General features: G+C 40.7%; 1 long non-coding RNA gene across 1 annotated transcript; it reads right to left on the bottom strand.

The window, feature by feature from the left end:
- Positions 1 to 354: 354 nt before the first annotated feature.
- LOC123489613 lies at positions 355 to 3,062 on the bottom strand. The gene is made up of 2 exons (XR_006660572.1): positions 3,025 to 3,062; positions 355 to 427 (listed from the first exon to the last, which is right to left on the bottom strand). It is a non-coding gene; the product is annotated as an uncharacterized LOC123489613 (long non-coding RNA).
- Between the last annotated feature and the right edge of the window lie 10,364 nt (positions 3,063 to 13,426).

Raw genomic sequence — 13,426 nt, 5'->3', positions numbered from 1 at the left:
GTCTACCAGCTCATTCCCACAGAAAACTGCAGTACATCCCAGTCAACCATCAAACTCCATTGTGAGACGCCTCACAGAGGATATTCAACCCTAAGGGCAAATCCAAGGTCATCTCAATATCATTACAGTAGAAGCTAACAAAACACACCAAAACTGACCAGGTGAACACTGATCAGTAAAGTAAAGAGATGCTAACATTCTATAACGTTCCCTTTGATTTTGAATTTTAGGACCCCTTTAGTTATAAAAATATATATTTAAAAATGAATTTGGCCTTTACTACTATATCCAATAGAAACACATTGAATAACACATTCATAAATGGCCAAAAAAAAGACTAATCGTGAAAACTGATCATCACATCATCTCTATCTGATACATTCAGTACAATGTAGTATTTTATTAGGATCCCCAGCGGCTACTCTTCCTGGGGTACAAACAGGAAACACAAAAAATACATCAAATACATCATCAAGCACTACATTTACAATTTAGTAACATTGCAGATGCTCCCGTCCAGAGAGCTAGTGCATTCATCTTATGATAGCCAGGAGAGAACCACACATCACAGTGGTATTCCAACCACGTATCACAAGCATAATACAATGCAAAATACAATATAAAATACATTTGAAAAAAATCTGTCTCTTCAAATAAAATAAAATGTTATAGCGGGTGTAGCGAAATGCTTGTGCTTCTAGCTCTGACAGTGCAGTAATATCTAACAAGTAATATCTAATAATTTCACAACATATACCCAATACACACAAGTCTAAGCAAGGAATGGAATTTAAGAATATATACATATATGGACAACCAATGACAGAGCGGCATGGACTAAGATACAGTAGAATATTATAGAATACAATATATACATATATAGACAACCAATGACAGAGCGACATGGACTAAGATACAGTAGAATATTATAGAATACAGTATATACATATGAGATGTGTAAAATGCTTCACAACATCAGCTGAGCTAAAAGTTCCTGTTGTTATTTTTTAAATGTGTCATAAGGTTTATTTTATTGATTTTATGATTTTTGAATCTGGTTTTATTGCTAGTTTGAGTTACCTGGCAGAGAGTTCCATGTAGTCATGGCTCTAATTAATACTGTGCGTTTCCCAGCGTCTGTTCTGGACCTGGGGACTGTGAAGAAACCTCTTGCTGCATGTCTTGTGTTGTACCGATGAGTGTCCGAACTAGCTCATTCCCACAGAAAACTGCAGAGGAAAGCAGTACCACCCAGTCATCTATCAGACCTCACTGAATGTATTCAACCCTAAGGGCAAATCCAAGGTCATCTCAGTATCATTACAGTAGAAGATAACAAAACGCACCAAAACTGACCAGGTGAACACAGATCGGTAAAGTAAAGAGATGCTAACATTCTATAACGTTCCCTTTCCTCTGCACAGTTCTCTAACAGTGAGAAACAATAGGATTACAATAGAGTGTTACTCTTTCTTAATGTTATCAAATTCACTGTTCCCACTTCCTTTATGAGGTGAGAATGAAGTGATGAGTGACTTTACTCTTAAACTGGTCTGAGACAACTGTTGAGGCTTCTCTCCTTAATGTATACGTTGATGTGTTTATAAGTAAGTGTTTTCTCCTGTGTGTGTTCTCCGATGACCTTTTAGCTCAACTGATGTTTTAAAACATTTTCCACAGTAAGAGCAGGAGTAAGGCTTCTCTCCTGTGTGTGTTCTCAGATGAACTTTTAGCTTAGCTGATGTTGTGAAGCATTTTCCACAACCTGAGCAGCAGTAAGGCTTCTCTCCTGTATGTATACGTTCATGTAGTTTTAAGTTGCCAGGTTGAGAGAAACTCGCCCCACAGTCAGAGCAGAAGTAAGGCTTCTCTCCTGTGTGTGTTCTCTGATGAACTTTTAGCTTAGCTGATGTTGTGAAGCATTTTACACAATCTGAGCAGGAGTAAGGCTTCTCTCCTGTATGTATACGTTCATGTAGTTTTAAGTCGCCCAGTCGAGAGCAACTCTTTCCACAGTAAGAGCAGGAGTAAGGCTTCTCTCCTGTGTGTGTTCTCTGATGAACTTTTAGCTCCGCTGATGATTTAAAACATTTTCCACAGTCAGAGCAGAAGTAAGGCTTCTCTTCTGTGTGTGTTCTCTGATGAACTTTTAGCTCCGCTGATGATTTAAAACATTTTCCACAGTCAGAGCAGGAGTAAGGCTTCTCTCCGTTATGTATACCTTGGTGTCTTTTAAAGTGGCTAAGTTGAGAGAAACTCTTCCTACAGTCAAAGCAGCAGTAAGGCTTCTCTCCTGTGTGTATACGTTCATGTTGTTTTTAAGTTGCCAGGTTGAGAGAAACTTCGCAGCACAGTGAAAGCAGCAGTAAGGCTTCTCTCCTGTGTGTATACGTTCATGTTGTTTTAAGTTGCCAGGTTGAGAGAAACTCGCCCCACAGTCAGAGCAGAAGTAAGGCTTCTCTCCTGTGTGTGTTCTTTGATGAACCTTTAGCATAGTTGATGTTGTGAAGCATTTTACACAATTAGAGCAGGAGTAAGGCTTCTCTCCTGTGTGTATACGTTCATGCTGTTTTAGGTGGCCCTGTTGAGAGAAACTCTTTCCACAGTCAGAGCAGGAGTAAGGCTTCTGTCCTGTGTGTATACGTTCATGTGTTTTTAAGTGGCCCAGTTGAGAGAAACTATTTCCACAGTCAGAGCAGAAGTAAGGCTTCTCTCCTGTGTGTGTTCTCTGATGACATTTTATTTCAGCTGATGTTGTGAAGCATTTTACACAATTAGAGCAGGAGTAAGGCTTCTCTCCTGTGTGTATACGTTCATGTATTTTTAGGTCGCCCAGTCGAGAGAAACTATTTCCACAGTCAGAGCAGGAGTAAGGCTTCTCTCCTGTGTGTGTTCTCTGGTGACGTTTTAGCTTAGCTGATGTTGTGAAGCATTTTACACAATCAGAGCAGGAGTAAGGCTTCTCTCCAGTGTGTATTTTTAGGTGTATTTTTAACTTTGATAGAATTGGGAAAATCTCCTCACAATGTGGGCAGTGGTGAGACCTCTTAGCTCTGTGATCTTCCTGCTGTTGCTCTCTGGATGTAGAGAATGTCTCAACATGGTCTCCTGTGTGAACAACATCAGAAGAACCAGTCAGTTGGTGTAATATACAGCACCAGTCAAAAGTTGACACACCCACTCATTCAAGGGTTTTATTTATTTGTATTATTTTCTACCTAGATTAATAGTGAAGACATCAAAACTATTCAATAACACAAATGGAATCATGTAGTAACCAAAAAAAGTGTTATACAAATCAAAATATATTTTATATTTTAGACTCTTCAAAGTAGCCACCCTTTGCCTTGACAGCGTTGCACACGCTTGGCAGTCTATCAACCAGCTTCACCTAGAATGCTTTTCCAACAGTCTTGAAGGAGTTCCCACATATGCTGAGCACTTGTTGGCTGCTTTTCCTTCACTCTGCGGTCCAACTCATCCCAAATCATCTCAATTGGGTTGAGGTCGGGTGATCGTGGAGGCCAGGTCATCTGATGCAGCACTCCATCACTCTCCTTCTTGGTCAAATAGCACTTACACAGCCTGTAGGTGTGTTGGGTCATTGTCCTGTTGAAAAACAAATGGTAGTCCCACTAAGTGCAAACCAGATGGGATGGCGTATCGCTGCCGAATGCTGTGGTAGCCATGCTGGTAAGTGTGCCTTGAATTCTAAATAAATCACAGACAGTGTCACCAGCAAAGCACCCCCCACACCATAATACCATCTCCTCCATGCTTCATGGTGGAAACTACACATGTGGAGATCATCCGTTCACCTACTCTGCGTCTCACAAAGACAAGGCTGATGGAACCAAAAATCTGAAATTTGGACTCATCAGACAAAATGACAGATTAACACCGGTCTAATATCCATTGCTCGTGTTTCTTTGCCCAAGCAAGTCTCTTCTTCTTATTGGTGTCCTTCAGTAGTGGTTTCTTTGCAGCAATTCGACCATGAAGGCCTGATTCACACAGTCTCCTCTGAAAAGTTGATGTTGAGAAAGAAATTCCACAAATTAACTTTTAACAAGGCACACCTGTTAATTGAAATGCATTCCAGGTGACTACCTCATGAAGCTGGTTGACAGAATGCCAAGAGTGTGCAAAGCTGGCAAAGGGTGGCTACTTAAAATATATTTTGATTTGTTTAACACTTTTTTTGGTTACTACGTGATTCCATATGTGTTATAGAATAGTTTTAAATGTCGTCACTATTATTCTACAACATAGAAAATAGTAAAAATAAAGAAAAACCCTGGAATGAGTAGGTGTGTCAAGACTTTTGACTGGTAATGTACATATACATTTAATTTACGAAGTCCTTTTTACATCGGCAAAGTCACAAAGTGCTTTACAGAAACCCTTCCTAAAAATCACGAAAGAGCAAGCAATGCAGGTGTAGAAGCACCGTGGCTACTAAAAACCTTCTGGCTGTACCAGGTGACATATGTATTCATATCAGTAGGCTGTACAATACAAAAGGGGGAAAAAACTATTCTAAAAGTGGGTAAGAGTCAAAAGCTAAAAAGGGACAAAAGTCATTAAAATGATGAGCCAGATTTTGAAGGCAAAAATGAGTGAAAATGATGAGCCATATCATCCTCCACTCACTATCACAAGGGTTAGTAACTACACAGACTCATTTCATAGAACTTTAAAACACTGGCAGTTTGTCTACTTCACTTCTTTAGTCTACTCTCTGATCACTCCAGATAGCCCAGTAAATAAAACACATGCTGACAATACTGGTGTCAAACCATGCAAGTCTCTGTAGCACGAAATAACATCTACCTTTTCATACAAACAGTTCATCATAAAACAGGTCTACTGCAACTTTTCATACACAGTGAGACGTTGGAACAAACACAAACTTAATTAGATCGAACCTGCTCTTACCATGAGAAACAGATTTCCCAATCTTCTCCTCATCTTCATCTTTAATGTTGACATTCAGCTCCAGTGTTTGACTGCAGTCTTCCAGCTTCACTGATGCCATCTCTGGCTCCTGCTTAGCAAACTGGGCTCCACTGTCACAATCAGGACCCAGTGACTGTAGGTTTGGACTCAGTGTGGAAGGAGAGAGGCAGGCTGGGTTTGTCCTCACTGTTGATGTTACCGGCCTCAGATTTAATTCTAGTCGGCCTGTAGTACCGTATTGGTCCGAATATAAGACGGCCTTTTTTCCCCTCGAAATAGGTCCAAAAAAGTCGGGTCGTCTTATATTCGGGGTCTAGTATTCAGAGCGCAGTTTCTCTTCTTCGGCGCTCCCTTTAAATGTCAATACACATTCGCGGGCACAGATGGCGCCAAAAATTCGTTCCGGACGGAGGGAAGAGGCGTCCTTAACAACCAGCCCGTTACCGGTGTTTAAAGATGGAAAGACAGGCTGACCATTTAGAGACAAGTGGCTCAAAAGTGGGCCAGGTCAATAAACAACAGCGGAGGAGCTATGATGCCAATTTCAAAATAATGGTTGTCAATAAGGCAGAGTCATCTAACAACTGCCAAGCTGCCAAGACATTCGGGGTCACTGAGTGTAATGTAAGAAGATGGCGAGCAGAAAAACAACGTCTAAAAGATGCTAACAGTCAGCGAAAATCCTTCCGTGGTCCTCAAAGTGGTCGTTTCATTGAGGTTGACCGGAGGGTTTTTGAATATGTCAGGGAAAAAAGAAGTGAGGGAATGCCCATTACCAGAGCTGTCATCCAGGTTAAGGCCCTGGAAATCGCCAGAGAGCTCAACATCACTGGATTTAAAGCCAGCCTCGGCTGGTGTCGTAGGATGATGCGGCGTAATGGACTGTCACTTAGACGGAGAACGAGTTTGGCCCAACGCCTGCCGTCAGACTTCGGAGAGAAGCTGCTTTCGTTTCAGCGCTTTGTTATCAACCTGAGGAAGAAGCACTCCTACCCGCTGGATCAGATCGGCAATGCTGATCAGACACCCGTTTATTTCGACATGCCAACATCGGTGACTGTCAATAGAAAGGGAGAAAAGTCTGTGTTGGTGAAATCAACGGGCAACGAGAAGAGCCGCGTCACTGTCATGTTGACATGTCTCGCTGGTGGCAGCAAACTCCCCCGTATGTCATTCTTAAGCGTAAGACTGTGCCAAAGGACCCAATGCCAGCTGGCATTATTGTGCGCGCCCAGGAGAAGGGCTGGATGGAGTCGGGGCTTGTAGTGGACTGGCTAAAGGTTGTGTGGGGCGCACGCTACGGGGGACTGAGGAAGAGGAGGAACATGCTCGTTCTGGATGCGTTCGCGGACATCTGACTGAGCCCGTGAAAAGTCAGGTGCGAGCAATGAACGGGGATCTTGTGATCATACCAGGGGAATGACAAGCCAGCTACAGGTGTTGGACGTAGTTGTGAACAAGCCTTTCAAGGATAACCTGCGAAAAAAATACACAGAGTGGCTCCTGTCTGGCAACCACGCACTCACACCGACCGGGAAAAATACAGAAGCCGTCAGTCCGTCTACTGTGTGAATGGATCCTGCATGCATGGGATGCTATTCCCTCACAGAGCATCATCGATGGCTTTAAAAAATGTTGCATCTCAAATGCATTGGACGGCAGCGAGGACGACGTGCTTTGGGAGGAGCCGGTGGAAGCGGAGCAGCTGGGGAGCGATGACAGCGAGAGCGAACACAGCGGGGCAGAGGACGTGTGTGAGGGATAGAGAGACATCGGAGGAGAAGTTTGGCGAATTTTTGTTAAGTTTAGTTAAATGTGTGGCCTGTATTTTCTCTGTTATTTAAAAATGTTGCTTTATTATTGCTTGATATTAATTTTGAATCATACTGTACATAGTTTGCCTTTGTGTTTAATTCACTGTGTTTTTAATATTGTTATTTTAAAATAAAATGAAGTTCTTTGTTCGGCAAATCTAGTCTGCAAATCTGTTTTTCTAAATGTTTGTGTTGAAAAACGGGGGGTCGTCTTATAATCAGGGTCGTCTTATATTCGGACCAATACGGTAATAAAGAGAAACGGACACAAAGAGTTATTGTCTTGACAGTTCTGGCACTTTCTTTATTCTCTAAAATATATATTATATTTTTTGTTGTTCAATGATCTAATTCAGTGTTTGCCTTGGACTGACATAGGTGCAGGTACACCTTAGACACAAAGTACACACTACACAACGTAAGTGCACTTAACCTATAGGTGGTTTCCCAAATTCACATAAATGCACAATTGACTCAAAATCCATTTAGTACAAGGTTACAGTTTGTTTTAGACAGCACTATGTGCTACTTTCTTTAATAACCTTGTCTTCACTGTATTATTTCAATCAAAAACCAATTGTATTTCCTGTTCAAACCATAGCAACATTTATAGATAAAGACAGAAACTACTGAATGTGTCTGAATATTAGTACACATGTAGAAAACTGCTAATCATTACATTCAGCTTCAAATCTGTAGTGTGACCGTGACATTTTCTCTCTGCACCGGCACTGTCCTCACTGAAGTCCGTTGAAGCAGAACGAGAGGGCACCGCCATTTTACCTCGTGAATTTTACACAAAACCAATAACATGCTAAATGAACTCAGAAATATCAAATAAACGTGCTATTACATACCTCTAGTAATAAACAGAAACAGACACAAAGGTTATCTTCTTGACTGCACAGTTCTGGCGCTTTCTTTATTCTGAAGAATACCTGCCCGGAACATCCTATTCCCCCACTGCCATAGTATGTGTATGTATGTATGTATGTATGTATGTATGTATGTATGTATGTATGTATGTATGTATGTATGTATGTATTGTATGTATGTATGTTTAGTTTAGTATATATATATATATATATATATATATATATATATATATATATATATATATATAAAACACACACACACATACACACACACACCACCAAGACTCTTCCTAGAGCTGGCCGCCTGGCTAAAGTGAGCCATCGGGGGAGAAGGGCGTTGGTGACAACAAGCCGATGGTCACTCTGACAGAGCTCCATAGTTCCATGGTAGAGATAGGAGAAACTTCCAGAAGGACAACCATCTCTGCAGCACTCCACCAATCAGGCCTTTATGTTAGTGGCTAGACGGAAGCCACTCCTCAGTAAAAGGCACGACAGCCTGATTGGAATTTGCCAAAAGGCACCTAAAGACTCTCAGACCATGAGAAGCACGATTATCTGGTCTGATGAAACCAATATTGAACTCCTTGGCCTGAATGCCAAGCATCACATCTGGAGGAAACCTGGCACCATCCCTACGGTGAAGCATGGTGGTGGCAGCATCATGCTGTGGGATGTCTTTCAGCGGCAGGGACTGGGAGACTAGTCAGGATCGAGGGAAAGATGAACAGAGCAAAGTACAGAGAGATCCTTGATGAAAACCTTCTCCAGAGCGCTCAGGACTTCAGACTGGGGCGAAGGTTCACCTTTCAACAGGACAACTACCCTAAGCACACAGCCAAGACAACGCAGGAGTGGCTTCAAGACAAGTCTCTGAACGTCCTTGAGTGGCCCAGCCAGAGCCCGGATTTTAATCAGATCTAACATCTCTGGAGAGACCAGAAAATAGCTGTGCACTGACGCTCCCCATCCAATCTGACAGAGCTTGAGAGAATCTGCAGAGAAGAATTGGAGAAACTCCCCAAATACAGGTGTGCCAAGCTTGTAGCATCATACCAAAGAAAACTTGAGGCTGTAATCGCTGCCAAAGGTGCTTAAACAAAAGTACTGAGTATAGGGTCTGAATACTTATGTAAATGTGATATTTACATATAAAGAAAAATTATAAAAAATAAAAATTGGTACAATTTCAAAAAACCTGTTTTTGCTTTGTCATTATGGGGTATTGTGTGTAGATTGATGAGGTTAACAAACAATGTAATCTATTTTAGAATAAGGATGTAACGTAACAAAATGTGGAAAAATTCAAGGGGTCTGAATAATTTCCCAATGCACTGTATGTTGAATCGTTTCAGCTAGGTTGCTTCTCCTCCTCTCTAAGGAGGGGTTTAAAGTTAAAAACTTTCCCTAAACAAACATGAGAGACTGAATCCAATTGTACAGCATCCATTTGTGAATACAGAACAAGGTTTCACATATCTTGGTATTAAAATCACACCAGAAATGAGCTCATTGAGCTCAACAAATGATGTCCCCATGGTAACGAGTGTAACAGAATCCATCAACAGATGGACATCATTGTCTATATCTATTACTGGTAGAATAAATATCATTAAGATGAATATTCTGCCCAAATGTCTTTATCTATTTCAATCAATTCCTCTGGCTACACCACCTTTATTTTCCCCAAAGATCTGAAAGATACTCTCAAATGTTATCTGGAGCAACAGAAAACCAAGGCTTGGACTTTCTCTTCTTTATTTGCCCCATGACAGAGGGGGGATGCAACTTCCAAACCTACAGTGGCATTACTGGGCTGCAATGTTTTGGTTCTCCAAGAAACCACAAAAGGCTTCACTTTGGATGGATATTTGTACTCTGCTCCCTTTAAGAAACTAAAGAAGAAGACTACTAATCCCTTTGTTAAAAACACCAACTATATGGCAGGAAGTACAGCAATATCTGGGTGAATCCCCTGTATTATCCAGTTTTACACCAATTTGGGGAAATGACAATTTCACACCTGGTAAAAATGACTTGGGGTTTAAAGAACTTAGAAGAAAAGGTATTGTTAAAGTAATGGACTTATACAATAAAAAGAAAAAAGGGCTAATGTCATTTGTAGAGCTAAAGAGAAGATATAACTTACCACTAAATTATTTTTTCAAATACTTACAATTGAGAAGCTTTATTTTTTCCAGTCTAAAACAATCTGCCCTACAACCTACTTTGACCACTTTAGAAATGCTCTCTGTTAATATGTGTTATGGGAGAGGTCAAATTACATCATTATATTGGAAAATGGTAGCTACTCATGAAGACAACTCTGATAGTAAGAGACTTCAGTGGATACAATAAATATTTCAGCGGAGGACTGGGGTATGATATGCTCGAGAGCTCAGATACAGACCATAAACACCCGCCTGAGATTGTTGCAATACAATTGGATAATGAGAACAATTGTATTTCTGTAATTGTTGATTGTCCTACTTGGAACTAATAAATATATGTGTAAAAAAAAAAACGCTGGAGGCCACTGTGTTCTTGGGGACCTGCAATGCTGCAGAAATGTTTTGGTACCCTCCCGCAGTTCTGTGCCTCGACAAAATCCTGTGCCTCGACAAAAGACAGATTATTTCACATAATTCACTGTATCACAATTTCAGTGGGTCAGAAGTTTACATACACTAAGTTGACTGTGCCTTTTAAACAGCACGGAAAATTCAAAAAATGATGTCATGGCTTTAGAAGCTTCTGATAGGCTAATTGACATCATTTGAGTCAATTGGAGATGTACCTGTGGATGTATTTCAAGGCCTACCTTCAAACTCAGTGCCTCTTTGCTTGACATCATGGGAAAGTCAAAAGAAATCAGCCAAGACCCTCAGGAAAAAAAATCGTAGACCTCCACAAGTCTGGTTCATCCTTGGGAGCAATTTCCAAATGCCTGAAGGTACCATGTTCATCTGTACAAACAATAGTACGCAAGTACACCATGGGACCATGCAGCCGTCATATCGCTCAGGAAGGAGGCGTTCTGTCTCCTAGAGATGAACGTACTTTGGTGTGTAAAGTGCAAGTAAATCCCAGAAAAACAGCAAGGGACCTTGTGAAGATGCTGGAGGAAACAGGTACAAAAGTATCTCTATCCACAGTAAAACAAGTCCTATATTGACATAACCTGAAAGGCTGCTCAGCAAGGAAGAAGCCACTGCTCCAAAACCGCCATAAAAAAGCCAGACTACGGATTGCAACTGCACATGGGGACAAAGATCGTACTTTTTTAGAGAAATGTCCTTGGTCTGATGAAACTAAAATAGAACTGTTTGGCCATAATGACCATCGTTATGTTTGGAGGAAAAAGGGGGGGTATTTGCAGCAGGAGAGACTGGTGCACTTCACATATTAGATGGCATCATGAGTAAGGAAGATTATGTGGATATATTGAAGCGACATCTCAAGACATCAGTCAGGAAGTTAAAGCTTGAAGCCCGAAATGTTTGATCCAAGTTAAACAATTTAAAGGCAATGCTACCAAATACTAATTGAGTGTATGCTCATCAGTCATGATAATTATATATTTACATTTTGGTCCTCTGTAGCTCAGCTGGTAGAGCACGGCGCTTGTAACGCCAAGGTAGTGGCTTCGATCCCCGGGACCACCCATACACAAAAAAAAATTATGCACGCATGACTGTAAGTCGCTTTGGATAAAAGCGTCTGCTAAATGGCATATTATTATTATTATTTTTTAGCAGACACTCTTATCCAGAGCGACTTACAGTTAGTGAGTGCATACATTTTCATACTGGTCCCCCGTGGGAAACAAACCCACAACCCTGGCGTTGCAAGCGCCATGCTCTACCAACTGAGCTACATCCTCCACTCACTATAACAGGGGTTAGACACTACACAGACTCATTTCCTAGAACTTTAAAACATTGGCAGTTTGTCTACTTCACTTCTTTAGTCTACACTCTGAGCACTCCAGATAGCCCAGTAAATAAAACAAATGCTGGCAATATTGGTATCAAACCATGCAAGTCTGAGTAACATGGAATAACATACCATCTTATTGAAACAGTTCATCATGAAACCGTTCTACTGCAACTTTTCATGCACAGTGGGAAGTTGGAACGAACAACAAACTTAGTTAGATAGAACCTGCTCTTACCGTGAGAAACAGATTTCCCAATCTTCTCCTCCTCTTCTTCATCTTTAATGTTGACATTCAGCTCCAGTGTTTGACTGCAGTCTTCCAACTTCACTGATGCCATCTCTGGATCTTCTTAGCAAACTGGGCTCCACTGTCACAATCAGGACACACTGACTGTAGGTTTGGACTCAATGTGGAAGGAGAGAGGCTCGCTGGGTTTGTCCTCACTGTTGATGTTACCGGCCTCAGATTTAATTCTAGTCTTCCTGTAGTAACAATGAGAAACAGAAACAAAAAGTTATTGTCTTGACAGTTCTGGCACTTTCGTTATTCTATAAAAATATATTAGATCAGATAGCTAAGCATTGACAACAAACCATTTATTAATTTCACATTAGACACAAATTGCACACTTTAAATTAAACAACGTAAGTGCACTTAACCTATAGCAGATTTCAGAAATTCACAAAAATGACTGAAAAACCATTTAGTACAAGGTTGCAGTTTGTTTTAGGCAGCACTATGTAATATGTTCCTGAATAACGTTGTCTTCACTGTATTATTTCAATCAAAAAACAATTGTATTTATTCATAGGTACAACTTCACAAGCCCTTAATTCATTAGATTGCTGACTGTTTGAAATGCAGTGTATTTGACCTTTAATTGTACAACACTTACTTAGAGAAAAACAAAATTAAGAAATCTTGAATCACCCATACGTTTGAAAAAACTCAAGATACAGCTGTATGATTTTTTAGTCCATATCGCCCAGCCCTAACAGAGTACATTAGAGTAGAATACAATACAGTACGTTATACTGTACTGTCCTCTGTACTGCTGTACTGTACTGAACTAAACTTCTCTTTCCTGTACTCTGCTGTACTGTACTTTCCAATCTTGTGAAACAGTAGCTATGTTTCCAATAACTTGTCCAGTGATTTTTTTCTGGACATTTAGAAAAAGTTTGCATAGAAAATAGATACGACAATTGCCCTCTAGGGTGTGTTTCCATGTAACTTTCTTGTGTCGATAAAAACAGCTGGACGTAATGACTCACCCTGTAACGTCAAAATGATTTGGCAATCATCATTTATTTAAAAAACACTGTTTCAATCCTCAGTTGTCAGAATAAAATAAAGTTTGACAAAAGAAAAACCCACCCGTCCAACGATTTAAAATGTTGTCGCGCTTTAGAACATTTCTCCTATATCTGCCGCTTCCATTACACACGGTGCAAAGATTTTCTTTGTTGCAACATTGCTTTTGTCGAATGCACCTGGGTCAATGGAAACCTGCCTAATGATGTCTGAGTGATTGGTTCAGATTTGGTCCGGTCTAATGTTTGGGCCAAGTCAGTTAAGAACAAATTCTTATTTACAATAATGGCTTACCCTGGCCAAACCCGGACAATGCTGGGCCAATTTTGCACCACCCTATGCGACTCCCAATCACGGCCGTATTGTGATACAGCCTGGAATCCAACCAGGGTCTGTAGTGACAGATGCAGTGTCTTAGACCGCTGCGCCACTCGGGAGCCCTGTGACTAATCATTTTGGCTATTTAAGCTCTGAAAAGGCCTATCAGCTACTCAACTTTATTAGGAGTTATCCTGAGCCTATTT

The sequence above is a fragment of the Coregonus clupeaformis genome, unplaced genomic scaffold (genome assembly GCF_020615455.1).
Source record: "Coregonus clupeaformis isolate EN_2021a unplaced genomic scaffold, ASM2061545v1 scaf3068, whole genome shotgun sequence".
Classification (NCBI taxonomy): domain Eukaryota; kingdom Metazoa; phylum Chordata; class Actinopteri; order Salmoniformes; family Salmonidae; genus Coregonus; species Coregonus clupeaformis.
Note: the sequence above shows the minus strand (reverse complement) of the source record. Positions and strands in the feature narration are given on the sequence as shown.